Below are 14199 nucleotides of genomic sequence, written 5' to 3'. Positions count from 1 at the left end.
ACGCCCAGCTAATTTTTGTACTTTTTGTAGAGACAGGGGTCACACTATGTTGCCCAGGCTGGTCTTGAACTTCAGGTCTCAAACAATCCTCCTGCCTTGGCTTCCATTATTTACAAAACACTGTGCTTAAATTGTGGTTAGGCAGGGACATGTATGGAGAAGGTTTTGTGCTCACCACAACCCTGTGATAGAAAGATCTGACTTAAGATTCTTAAATTGTGTTTCTTAAGTACTTGGATTATAGGTGTGAGCCACCATGCCCAGCCTCTGCCCGCTCTTCTAGCTCTTTGTTCCTGAAGTCTCCTTCCCCATCTATGGTGTTAGTCAAGCAGAAGATGCTGGCAGAAAGGTCTGCAGCTGCTGCAGCCAAACAGCAGCAGCAAAGGCTAACCTCCCATGGAGGGAAGGGAGCAGCAACTGTCAGGGAGTGCTTGGCAGTCCTCAAGGCAGGCACAAGAAGAAAATGGGATTTGTCCAGTGCAAACTGTGTAACGGCTGAGCCAAGGAAATGCAGTCTGTTTCTTCCTGGCCTGTTCAACCAGATCAGCCCCGACTCCTACTCAAGTACTAGACTTCAGCTGTTGAGATTTGAAGAAGTCCCTTTTCCACCCAAGCTTGGAACCAATTGAGACAGTCACAAGAGTCAGGCAGATGGAGATGAAACACCACCCGTATTACTCATAAAGGCTGGGTGGGGAGATAGGCCGTAGGTGTGCAGCGAGATTGAGCTTTCTAATACTAAATCCCAGAATCAGACAGACTCACCCACCCAGTCACAGGCAGCTCTGGAGGCCTGCAGGCCCCCAGCAGAGGCAAAGGTAAGTGGTACTGGAGCAGAGCAGGATAGGGGCTCTCTGCTGGCTGGCCAGGTCCATGAGAGGGAGGAATTGAGCCACACAACTCACTTCCCTCTACGAAACTCATCATTCTATTAAGTCACCCATCTTCTCCTGGGAGGGGTGAGTCAAAGGATACGGAAAGTCCAGAATATTACTGTAATAGAAGGCCCTGCTACATGGAAGCAACATCATGAGTGGTAAGCAAGCCCTCCCCCAACATGAGTCAAGACAAACCAAGCTGCATGTAACAGCGGAGGTTGTCTGAAAGGCTCAGGAAATAATGTTCTTTACTGGGCACAGTGGCTCATGCCTGGAATCCCAGCACTTTGGGAGTCTGAGGTGGGAGGATGGCTTGCATCCAGGAGTTCAAGACCAGCCTGGGCAATGTGGCAAGACTCCATCTTGCCCGTAATCTCAACACTTTGGGAGGCTAAGGTGGGCAGATCACTTCAGATCAGGAGTTCAAGACCAGCATAGCCAAACATGGTAAAACTCTGTCTCTAATAGAAATACAAAAATTAGCCTGGCATCATGGTGCACGCCTGTAATCCCAGCTACTCAGGAGGCTGAGGTGCCAGAATCACTTGAACCTGGGAGGTAGTGGTTGCAGTGAGCAGAGATCACACCACTGCTCTCCAGCCTGGGTGACAGAGCGAGACTCTGGCTCAAAAAAAAAAGAAAGAAAGAAAAAAATAAAACGATGCTCTTCTTTTTCCCCGATCTTCTTCCTCTTCCCACGAACCGTGCTCCTGACTTTCTGGTACTCACTCTCCTCACAGCTGCCCCTCTGTAGTTTGGGTCATGGCACTCTTGCATGAGGGAAAGGAGTAACAACTAAACCGGAGATTTTTACTTCAGTGATGGTTGAAGCGGCACATTCCACAAGGTAGAGAATGAAGAAGTGATACAGGAGCAGGGGCAGGGAAGTGCTGGGAGGAGAAGGGTGGGGTCCCTGGCGAGGGAGCCACCCTCGGGTCTGTGCCCACGGACCTAGGTGAGGACAGGCACTCCTGTTTTCACACCCAAATGTTGCATTTTCCAAGATGACCCTGGCCCACCATGCCCCCATTCTGTGCCTATAAAAACCCCCGAAACCCTAGTGGGTAGAGACACAAGCAGCTGGACGTCAAGAGGAGCACACGGGCAGAACATACTGGCAGGCTCCAGCAGACCCTGGCAGGCCATCCACCGGTGGAACAAGGAAGCCAGAGGAATTTGGCCGGGGTGGGTGGAGTTGAGTCTGGCTACTGAGCAGCAGACTCCAGGGAAAACCACCTTCCCACTCTGTCCCCCTTCTGGCTCCCCATCCATCTGCTGAGAGCTACTTCCACCGTTCAATAAAACCCTGCACTCATTCTCCATGTATTTTTGTATGTAGGATAAAATTCAAAACACTTAACTGTGCCCACATGTGATGCAATTTTTCCGATACACTAAGGCAAGAACCCCAAGACGAAAAGCCCTCTGTCCTTGCAATAAGGCAGAGTGTCTAATTGAGCTGATTAACACAAGCCGCCTACAGATAGCAAAACTAAAAGAGCACACTGTAACACACGCCCCACTGGGGCTTCAGGAGCTGTAAACATTCACCCCCAGACGCTGCCGTGGGGTCAGAGCCCCACAACCTGCTCATCTGCCTGCTCCCCCTAGAGGTTTGAGCAGCGGGGGGCACTGAAGAAGCGAGTCACAGCCCCATGGCATGCTCTGCGAGGGGGACAAGGGAACTTTTCCCATCTCAGAAGGAGGAGCAGGTCAGATTGGTGTACTGGCTGAGGAGGACTGCCTCCTAACCTCTTCCCTTTCTTCCCAAAAGAATGCAGAACACAAGCAAAAATAATCTAAAATCATTTCATATTACTGTTCAGAGCCAGAGGGGAATTCTGGTATAATATCAAATATATTTGGTGCTCCTGAAACCCTTGGAATAATTTCCTGAGTTATAGGAGTGTATTTTGCTATTCATAATAAGCCCCTTTGGACCACACCTGAGTTTATGCTAATGAGGTGACTTAGGGTAGGGCCCCTGGAGAGCCTCAGGATGGGGGCTGTCACCAGAAAGACCAAGTGATCTAAGGGCTGGAACTTGCAGCTCCATCCAGATCTCTGGGAAAGAAAGGAGAAGAAGCTGGAGGTAAAGTTCTATAAAACCTGTTGTACAATAAGATTTGAAAGCTTTAGGATTGTGGAGCTTGTGGAGGTGGTTGGAGGGTGGTGCCCGAGTGCATGGAATCTCCATGCTCCTTCTCACATATCTATGCGACTCTTCCATCCAGGCTGGAGTGCAGTGGCATGATCTCGGCTGGCCGCTGCAACCTCCACCTCCTGGGTTCAAGCAATTCTCCTGCCTCAGCTTCCTGAGTGGCTGGGATTACAGGCACCCACCACCATGCTTGGCTAATTTTTGTTTGTATTTTTAGTAAAGATGGGGTTTCACCATGTTAGCCAGGCAAGTCTTGAACTCCTGACCTCAGGTGATCCGCCTGCCTTGGCCTCCCAAAGTGCTGGGATTACAGGTGTGAACCACCTTGCTCACCCTGTAATATCCTTTATAATAAAGTGATAAACGAGTTTTCCTCAGTTTTGTAAGCCATCCTAGCAAATTAATCAAACCTAAGGAGGGATAAGGAGAACCATGATTTACAGTCAGCAGTTCCAAAGTATAGGCGACAGCCGGGCCTGGTGGCTCATGCCTGTAATCTCAGCCCTTTGGGAGGCCAAGGCGGGAGGATCACTTGAGCCCAGGAGTTCAAGACCAGCCTGGGCAACATGGCAAAACCCCATCTCTACTAAAACTACAAAAATTAGCTGGGCATGGTGGCATATGCCTATAGTCCCAGCTACTTGGGGGGCTGATGTCGGAGGATTGCTTGAGCCCGGGAGTTCAAGGCTACAGCAAGCCATGATTGCACCACTGTACTCCAGTCTGGGCTACAGAATGAGACCTTGTCCCAAAAACAAAAACAAACAAACAAACAAAACCAGAAGTATAGGTGACCATTTCGGATTGGCATGTGAGGTGGGAAGCAGTCTTGTGGGACTGAGCCCTTCATCTGTGGCTAATTGAACTGAAGTAAAGGATGCCCGGCAGGGCTGTGCTGGAGTGTTGCTTGGTATGTAGAGATTTCTTCACCCCACCCCCACACACACTTCTCCCCATGGAAGTGTGCAGTGTTGAGTGAGAGTAGAGAGAGGAAAAAAAGTTTGTTTTTTCCTCCAAAGAATCAAATGAGTCAACTCTAGAGCACACTGCAGGATTTCCAAAGCTCAGTCTTCCCCTGTAATCTTCACTTGTGCATTCATTCTATAAACATCTTCATGGAGCACCTACAAAGTAGGAGGCCCTATACTAGGCGCTGGGGACACATTGCAGCCCTCGTGAAATTTTTGTCAATCCGTAAGTCAAACAAGAATCTGCTGAGCATCTATTATGCACCCCACCATGCTGGGTACTCAGTGAATCCCTCTGAGACTTGCCCCCTCCGGCCTGCAACAGTAAAGTACCTGAAAGCCTGGTTTCCTTTACTTTGAGGAGAGATTTCTTCTTCACAGATTGCCTGGGGGTGGCAGACAGTTTAGGAAAACAATATACAGGGCTGATTCTAGAAATTAAATGACGTGTCTCTCATGGAAGATTGCACAAATTCTGAAGAAGGGTTGATGAGCATTACCCTTAAATAGGTAAAACCATTCTAAAAAATAACACCTCAGTGGCTTTAAAAATGTTAAAGGGGTGAAACTCTGCAACCCACTCTTTATGGGGGCGCAACTGCTGACCCCACCATGGCTCTTAGAGAGATAGATCTGTACATTTTTAGATACCATAGAAAGATTTCTTTCTGCCTGAGCTTCTTCAGAGCATTGTACATTTTTATAAAATTGTAAAACAACACAGCAGGCAAAAGAATAAAAGCTTTTTCCCTCCTTTAGTCTCAATATAACTGTGTATGAAGGGCGGAGAGCCAAAAAGTTCACATTCAGAAACTCTGGTGCTATTTGTAGCTCCCTAATAACCAAAACTTTTTTGGCCATCTACTCATCCATTCATTTTGTTATCTCTAAACCTCAAAAGCCTGAGGGTAGGCACGTAGTAGGTTATTAGTGAGGACTTATTGAATGAACAGATAAATGAATGAATGGATGGCTAAATGAATGAATGAAATATCCAGAGATCAGTCCATAGTAGATCCACCTTCCCACAAGCACAGAGTAACTTCAGGAGTGGGCATCAGAAACTCTTATTTATACCCCACTGGAGACTGGAAGCAGAGAATTTCTTGTGTGCTGACCCTTAAGGGGAAGAAATTGAAGAGAGAAATACAAAGGACTCACTCAAAAAGACTGCTGAATCCAAGAACTAGAGAACTGGAGAAATGTGTGATTCAATCTATCACCCACCCTCAGGTCAGTAATTACCTGTTAAGCTTGGTGAGGGATGCATGAGGCAGGAGGTCAGCCTGGGCAACATAGCGAGATCCTATCTCTAAAAAAATAAAATATATATAATTACTTCAGCTTCATTACAAATATTCATTGAGCTTTTACTATGTGCCAGGAGCTATGTCTACCAAGGTGAATAAGACCACACACTCCTATTCCTCCAGCTTACATCCCACCATCTTTTCTGTGACCAACTGCTCATTCCTGCTTTCATTTTCCTGTCTATGAATTTAGAGTCCTTAGTCCAACATTGTGCTAACCATTCCCTTGTAAATGTCTTCAACTCCCTTGCCCTCTCTCCCCTATTGCACACACACAGCAAACCTTTGCTTATGAATGAAATCTGAGACCCACTTCCCCTATGCCAGCTCAGCATTGCTGGAGAAAGTCACACAACTGTGCCAACTGATGTCATTTATAATATGTGATCCAAAGTCATCCTTCTCCCAGTTATCTGATTTCAGTAAATGGCACCATGGCCCACCCAAATATTTAGGCCAGAAATTCCCTTTTACCTCATGCCCCATGTTCAAACCATCACCAAGATATTGATACCATGTCTAACATAAATCTGAGACCCACCTCTTCTCTCCATCTTCATCTGCCACCACCTTGTCCAGGTCTCTAACACCTCTCACCTGCACCACTGAAATGGGCTCTGAATTGGTCTGCTGGTTTATTCACTGAAAGAATGAAAGAGAAGTATTAACTTCTAAACTGGGTCATGTTTGCAGCAGTCACTATCTGCCACATATCTTTACCTTTACCACTTCAGTACTCACTAACCTGACTTCCGACAGCAGAACCCATATTTCTTTGCCAGAAGATTTTCTCTGGTAAAGAAGCTGTTTTGTCTACCCCTTGCAGCAGGCTAGAAATACCTGCTTGTGCCTCACAAGACATTTTCTTGTCTCCCAGACCTCAAGCAATGGCTTACAGGATTGGGTGTATAAATACTCCAGTTCTGGGCCAGTTGCAGTGGCTCACACCTGTAATCCCAATGCTTTGGGAGGCTGAGATGGGAGGACCACTTCAGGCCAGGAGTTTGAAATTTGCCTGGAAAACACAGCAAGACTCTGTCTCTGCAAAAAAAAAAAAAAATATATAGATATATATATATATACACACACACACACACACATACATATATATACACACACATATATATATACACACACACACATATATATATACACAAAATTAGCAAGGTGTGGTGCCCATCTGGGGTCCCAGCTATTGGGGAGGCTGAGATGGAAGGATCGCTTGAGCCCAGGAGTTCCAGGCTGAGGTTAGCTATGATCATGCCACTGCACTGTAGGCTGGGCAACAGAGCCAGACCCTATCTCTAAAATAAACAAAATAAATAAATAAATAAATATCAGCCGGGTGCAGTCGCTCATGCCTGTAATCCCAGCACTGTGGGAGGCCAAGGTGGGCAGATCACTTGAGGTCAGGAATTCAAGACCAGCCTGGCCAACATGGCAAAACCCCATTTCTACTAAAAATACAAAATTTAGCTGGGCATAGTGGCATGCGCCTGTAACCCCAGCTACTCAGGAGGTTGAGGCACAAGAATCACTTGAACCCGGTAGGCAGAGGTTGCAGTGAGCCAAGATTGTGCCACTGCACTCCAGCCTGGGTGGCAGAGTGAAACTGTGTCTCAAAAAAATAAATAATAAATAAATAACAAATAAATACATATCCCAGTTCTCTCAAACTCAAGTGGGATAACTTGAGGGGTACATTCTAAAGTGGTTCCCAGAACTCTTCAGAAGGATTAAGCTTCAGTTATCCACAGTGATAACTTGATTTATAACTCATCCTTTGTTGGATTTCTTCCCTCTCCTGCCTCAGTTTCCCACTCTTCTATTGATGCTTCCTTACACCACCTCCCAAAAAGACTACTTTGACTTGGTCTTCTTCCAGGGGAAACCAGACAAAGCCAATGTCTCTTTCTACCATCCTTACCACGGCATATTATTGCCTTTAGGATAAAATTCAAAACACTTAACTTTTCTCCAGAAGGTCCTATATGCTACTCCTACATTTTAATTCCCTTTCCCACAACACTGGTTTCATATTGCCTCATTTATTTTTTTTTCCCCCAAGTCAGGTTCTCACTCTGGCACCCAGGCTGGAGTGCAATGGCATGACCACAGCTCACTGCAGCCTCAACCTCTTGAGCTCAATGAATCCTCCCACTTCAGCCTCCTGAGTAGCTGGGATTACCAGATGAGCACCACTATGCCTGTGTAGTTTTTGTATTCTTTGTATGTAGAGACGGGGTTTCACCATGTTGCCCAGGCTGGTCTTGAACTCCTGAGCTCAAGCAGTCCTCCCGCCTTAGCCTCCCAAAGTGCTGGGATTACAGGCATAAGCCACCACATCCTGCCTGCCTCCTTTCAATTCTTTGAATATTCTCAGCCCTCTGCCACCTCAGGGCCTTTGCACACCCCATTCCCTGGGCCTGGATCACCCTTGCCCAGCTCTTCACATGCTGGCTTGACCCTCTTCCTCCAAGTCTCAGTTCAAATTTCCTTTCTTAGACAGAATTAATAAAGGCCTTCCTTTAATTCATCTAGTTTTTCCTGATATTCTCTTCCTTTATTGGCTTCATGGCACTTACTACAACTTGTAATCCTGTTTGTGAGTTTGCTTAAGATTTGTCTCCCGACTAGACTGGAAGCTCCAAGGAAACAGAAATCTTAGCTTTCTTAACAAGGACATGGCAGAGGGCCTAGCATATTGGAAGCCACCAACTGCCAATTTTATTTTTAAGATCAAACAAAATCTTAACCTCAAAGGGTTCACAGTATAATAGAAGAAATTTGTATACAAATATGTAATTTCCATGAAGTTAAATTGCCATGGACAGAAGGCGCTAATGGATCACAAAGCTCACAGTGTCGGATAAAAGAAATGGCACCTCATTTTATTGATCCAACAGCCTCTAAGTCCCATGAGGTACTGTGAACCCCCAAAATCTGAGACAGATCTCAGTCAATTTAGGAAGTATATTTTGCCAAAGTTAAGGATGCATGTCGGTGACACAGCCTCAGGAGGTGCTGACATGTGCCCAAGGTGGCTGGAGCACAGCCTGGCTGCCTTCTGCCATGACTGTAAGCTCCCTGAGGCCTCCCCAGAAGCTGATGCTGCTATGCTTCCTGTACAGCCTGCAGAGCCATGAGCCAATTAAACCTCATTTCTTTATAAATTACCCAGTCTCAAGTATTTATTTATAGCAGTTTGAGAACAGACTAATACAGAGGTAGAGTTTCTTTAAAATGAGCTTTACCACACAAACCATAACTATTCTCTCACCCACATTTATGTAAGTGCCCAGAAGTATAACACTCTGTTGTCCCACAATCCCCACCCCATTACAAATATTCAGACCATGTTCCTCCCTTGGCATAAAAGTCAGCAAATAGTCCCTTCCTTTTCTGCCCCTCTAACCCCAGTGTGGGACTAGTGCTAATGATTATTATGACCAGTATGTCAACTGATCACAACTTAACAGAATTGAATACTCAAAGAATCAAAGGATTACAAAGAGCCTAATGAGATTTGTCTGATTATGAATTTAATAAAGGTAAAAATTATATGCCCAACTTGAGAGGAAACCCTTATTACTTTTTCCCTCCCCTACCAAAGAAAGTTAACAGAGGTAAGCATCCATTTAGGTCCTTCCTTTTTAAATTTGCATAATAAAAATTTTCAACACAGAGAAGTAGAGAGAGCTGGGCACAGTGACTCAGGTCTGTAATCCCAGCACTTTGGGAGACTGAGGTGGGAGGATCCTTTGAGCCCAGGAGTTCAAGACCAGCCTGGGCAACATGGTTGAGACCCCATCTCTGGAAAAAAGAAAAAAATTCGCCAGAATGGTGACACATAACTGTGGTTCCAGCTACTCAGCAGGCTGAGGTGGAAGGACTGCTTGAGCCAGAGAGGTCGTGGTTGCAGTGAGCCATGATCACGCCACTGCACTCCACCTTGGGCAACACGGCGAGACCCTGTCTCAAATAAAGAGAAATAGAAAGAGTAATATCATGAACCCATCACTCCTGTATCTATTGCTCATCTTCAACAATCATCAAGGCCAATTTTATTTCATCTCTAACCTCCCTTCCTGTCCCCATACATTTAACTCCTACCTTGAAACTTTGGGATATATTTTTTTAATTTCAGATATCACAGATATCACGTCATTTCATCTACAAATACCTCATCTGTAATACGTATCTCTTAAAAATAATCTTTTAACATTACTACTATCCAAATTTTTTAAATCCCTTAATTTCATCAAATATCCCTGTGTACTTATTTCCTTATGTAAACCAAAAATAAAATTCTAAGGCCCCCCCAACCATCCAAATGGACCCCTCCTCCCAGCCAAAAGCATTTCAAAGTTAACCCAAAAAACTAGTTCAGGCCATAATGGAAGAGGGGGTCAAACATGTCCCATTATATCCTCCATCATTAACATCAAAACAGAGCTTAAGTCTGAAAAGAAACATTTACAATCTATTCTCTCTGAAGCCTGCTACTTGGAGGCTTCAGCAGCATGATAAAACCTTGGTTTCCACAACCCTTTATCATAACCCAGATATTCCTATCTATTGACAATAACTCTTTCAACCAATTGCCAATTAGAAAATTCTAAAATCTAGGCTGGGCATGGTGGCTCACACCTGTAATCCCAGCACTTTGGAGCCCCAAGTGGGCAGATCACTTGAGGTCAGGAGTTCAAGACCAGCTTGGCCAACATGGTGAAACCCCATCTCTACTAAAAAAAAAAAAAAAAAAAAAAAAAAAAAAAAAAAAAAAAAAAAAAAAAAATCAGCCGGGTGTGGTGGCACATGCCTGTGATCCTAGCTACTCAGGAGGCTGAGGTGGGAGGATTCCTTGAACTCGGGAGGCATAGGTTGCAGTAAGCCAAGATTGTACCACTGCACTCCAGCCTAGGCAACAGAGCGAGACTCCATCTCAAAAATAAATAAAATCTACTTATGACCTGGAAGCCCCCCTACTTTGAGCTGTCCTGCCCTTCCAGATCAAACCAATGTAAATCTTCACATGTATTGATGGATGTATCGTGTTTCCCTAAATGCATAAAAGCTAGCTGTACCCCGACCACCGTGGGCACATGTCCTCAGGACTTCCTGAGGCTGTGTCATGGGCGTGCCCTTAATTTTGGCAAAATAAACTTTGTAAATCAACTGAGACCTGTCTCAGATACTTTTGGGTTCACACCTAAGTGTCTCATGTTGTGTTTGTTTTATAGTTGGCTTGTTCAAATCAGGATCCAAACAAGGTCTACACTTGCATTTAGTTGATAAGTCTCTTAAATCTGTTTTAATTTATGGCTTTTGCTTCCATCTGCCATGGCTCCCCACCCACCACACCCTGTACCAGGATTACATTTTGAGACAATCTTTCCAAGCCTTGTGAACACACTGTTTTCTGATTTCAACTGACTCATCTCTCCTGCTAAACAAATAAAAACCTAATAGACCACCTTCTTTTTATTTTAAATTTCTTTTTTTGCTGAGAAAGGGTCTCACCATGTTAGTCAGGCTGGTCTTGAACTCACGGCGTCATGCAATCCTCTCTCCTCAGCCTCCCAACGCACTGGGATTATAGGCATGAGCCAAGATGCCTGGCCTAGACACCCTTCTTTAAGATATAACTTTAAGGGGTATGCTTGGATTTAGGTCCATGTTAAAGTATTAAAATTTATCAATGAAAGATAGTCTGATTATACCTTATACTGGAGGAGATAAGAGTCAATTTCACACAACAGTTGCTATAACACTTTTTTAAAACTCTACTATCAGGGGATGTTTCACAAAAGTCAATAAGTATTTTGTTCCGTTGACCGTGCCTTTGCCATAGCTTTTAAATAATATGAAACCAGAAAATGTTTCAGTGGCAATACACATCAGTTACATCCTGATAATGGTACCCCTTCACCCTAGACCTTCTTAAGGTTACTTTTATATTCTTCTCTCTATGAAGTGGCGTAAAACTAATAGCTTCACAGGAAAAATCTCACTGAGACCTCTTGGCAAGTTTCCCCCAAGCTGAGTCGCATCTGTGGAGAACTGGCGTGAAGTGAAAACCCAGGGAATAACAGATATCTGTGAATTTATTTGGGTCAACTTGACGCTATTAACTGCAGGCTTTGACGGAAATGCTGTGAACCCTCCTCCCTAGTCTGGCTTCCTTGCTTAGGACCCAGGAGGAAGCACATTCTCAAGGTCTGTTTACTCTTCCAACCTGGTTCCACTGGGCTTGCACCTCACCCCTGCACTTAACACCTGAACAGGCAAAGTTTTGCACTGTAAACTTGGAGGTGTGAGTCTCATTATTGCTTTTCCTATGGTGCATGCCTGGGATTTGTCCAGCGCTAGAACAGGCAACAGTTCAAGGCAGCCTTGATGGCACCTTTTCATGGCTTGAGTCAATTAGCAAGGGATTCCAAGCTGGCCTGGAAGTCCTGGCTGCCAGAAAGTCCCCGGAGCAACAGTTGGAATAAAAATAATAAAAACAACTACAGAGTAATTTGTGAAAATGCCAAGTACAGCACAAACACACTGACCCTCGTAAACCTTGACATGAACTGGGAGAGGTGGGGCCCAGCGTGCCTTCAAGATGGCAGAGGTGGGAGGCTGCTGCCTTCCTGCCAATTCTCCAGCCTTTCCAAATCTTCCTAACACCTAACATCGTCCAACCAAACTCTCCTAACACCGCTCACTCTACCTGACCAGACAGCTGGGTCATCCAGTCTTTCATCCAAGCAGGCCCTCTCTCCACACAACTCCTTTCTTCCACAAATGAAAGTGTTGCATGTATAAGGTAAGGCCACAGCCCACAATTCTAACAGCCTGTTAAAAACAGCAGCTTCAAAAAGAGGGCCTGCTAAACAGCTCTTCAAGCCTCTAATGACTCTCAGAACCTAAATAAGTCAACATTAAACTTCCAGGCTCTACAATTTATCCTTTTCTCTTCTCTTTCCTCCCATTAAATGGTTCAGGATATACGCACCACTGTTTACAAAAAAGCAAATACTTCTCTTAAGATAAATGGACTTTCTCTAAGCTCACAGCTGTATAAGCTACAAAAAGCTACAGAAGTGATTGATAAACCACCACAGCTTAGTTTATATAGACACAATTAAAGCTAAGGACAGCCCAAATCACATTTTGTTACTACTGTATATATTGAAATAAAGACTGTTTTAGGATTCCTACACTTGACCATATTAGGAAGGTGAGGAAAAAATAATCTAAATTGGAGAGAGAGAAATAAAGGAAGATTTGATTTTATTTCATATACATTTGCAATTTTTTAACTTTATTTTATTATTATTATTATTGAGACAGGGTCTCACTCTGTCATCCAGGCTGGAGTGCAATGGCATGATCTTAGCAGCACTGCAACCTCCGCCTTCCAGGTTCAAGCAATTCTCCTGCCTCAGCCTCCCGAGTAGCTGGGATTACAGGCGTGCCATGCCAGCCTACATTTTCAATTTTTTTTTTTTTAATCCTCATTGTGGGCCAGGCACGGTGGCTCATGCCTGTAATCCCAGCACTGTAGGAGGCTGAGGCGGGTGAATCACCTGAGGTCAGGAGTTCCATATCAGCCTGACCAATATGGTGAAACCCTGTCTCTACTAAAAATACAAAAATTAGCCAGGCGTGGTGGCACATGTCTGTAGTCCCAGCTACTCCGGAGGCTGAGGCAGGAGAATCACTTGAACCTGGGAGGCAGAGGTTGCAGTGAGCTAAGATCGTGTCACTGCACTCCAGCCTGGGCAACAGAGTGAGACTCCATCTCAAAACAAAATAAAAAATAAAAAATCCTCATTGTGGTTCTGCTGGGGGCAGGCCAGGGGACAGGAAAAAAGGTAGTGACCAACAAGAGACATAGATGGGGCTTCCAGGGGATGCTGGCGATGTTCCCCATTTCTGAACTGGGGTGTTTTTTGTTTGTTGTATAGAGTCAAGGTCTCACTGTGTTGCCCAGGCTGCTCTCGAACTCCTGGGCTCAAGTGATCCTCCTGCCTCAGTCTCCTAAAGTGCTGGGATTACAAGCATGAGCCTCCGTGTCTGGCCAAGGATCATTCTTGGTTTTCTGCCTTAGTAAGTTCCAAAAATACCACTTTCCCCCTTTCCTTCACCTCCCCCAAGTCTGCCTCAGTTGGGCTGGGGTGGGATGCAGCTATCTGCTTTTATAAAAGTCATATAATTCGCAGGTTCTTGGGATTTGGAAAAAGTAATAATAATAATAAAAGTCATGTGAGATAACTTCTGAGCAGGTGGTTTAGGAACACACTTTAAGATACAGTGAGTTCTTAGAGGCCTCCATAAGAAATACTTAAAAATAAACTTTTGCAATATAAATGTATTTATTACCACTAAACTGAACACTTAAAAATGGTAACGATGGTAAATTATATATGTGTATTTTACTTCAATAAAAATAAATTTAAAAAAAATAAAAACTATTCTGTGAAAAAAATAAACTCTACTCTAAATGTATTTGGGTGTTATAAAAGCAGATAGCTGGATTCCACCTCAGTCCAACTGAGGCGGACTTGGGGGAGGGCGGGGAAAGGGAGAAACTGGTATTTCTCTAGTTTATCTGAGGCAGAAAACCAAGAATAATCCTTGGCCAAATGCAGTGGCTCATGCCTGTAATCCCAGCTCTTTGGGAGGCTGAGGCAGGAGGACCACTTGAGTCCAATAGTTGAAGACCAGCCTGAGCAACAAAGCAAGACCCCATCTTTACAAAAATGAAATGAAATAAAAAAAAATTAGCCAGGCATGTTGGTGCATGTCTATAATCCCAGCTACATGGGAGGCCGAAGCAGGAGGATCCTCTGAGCCTAGAAGGTCGAGACTGCAGTGAGCTATGATTG

General features: G+C 44.6%; 1 long non-coding RNA gene across 2 annotated transcripts in view; it reads right to left on the bottom strand.

Annotated features, from left to right (window-relative positions):
* Nucleotides 1-14199, bottom strand: part of LOC104007884 (uncharacterized) — a 194025-nt gene that overhangs the window by 141107 nt on the left and 38719 nt on the right. For both annotated transcript variants that reach the window (XR_008537294.2, XR_001720782.3), the window contains exons 2-3: nucleotides 5859-5959; nucleotides 5253-5319 (exon numbers count right to left, since the gene is read on the bottom strand). This is a non-coding gene — a long non-coding RNA (uncharacterized LOC104007884). The remainder of the gene's footprint in view (nucleotides 1-5252; nucleotides 5320-5858; nucleotides 5960-14199) is intronic.

Source organism: Pan troglodytes, chromosome 11 (genome assembly GCF_028858775.2).
Source record: "Pan troglodytes isolate AG18354 chromosome 11, NHGRI_mPanTro3-v2.0_pri, whole genome shotgun sequence".
Classification (NCBI taxonomy): domain Eukaryota; kingdom Metazoa; phylum Chordata; class Mammalia; order Primates; family Hominidae; genus Pan; species Pan troglodytes.
The sequence above is the reverse complement of the archived record's forward strand: the minus strand, read 5'-3'. Positions and strand labels throughout refer to the sequence as shown.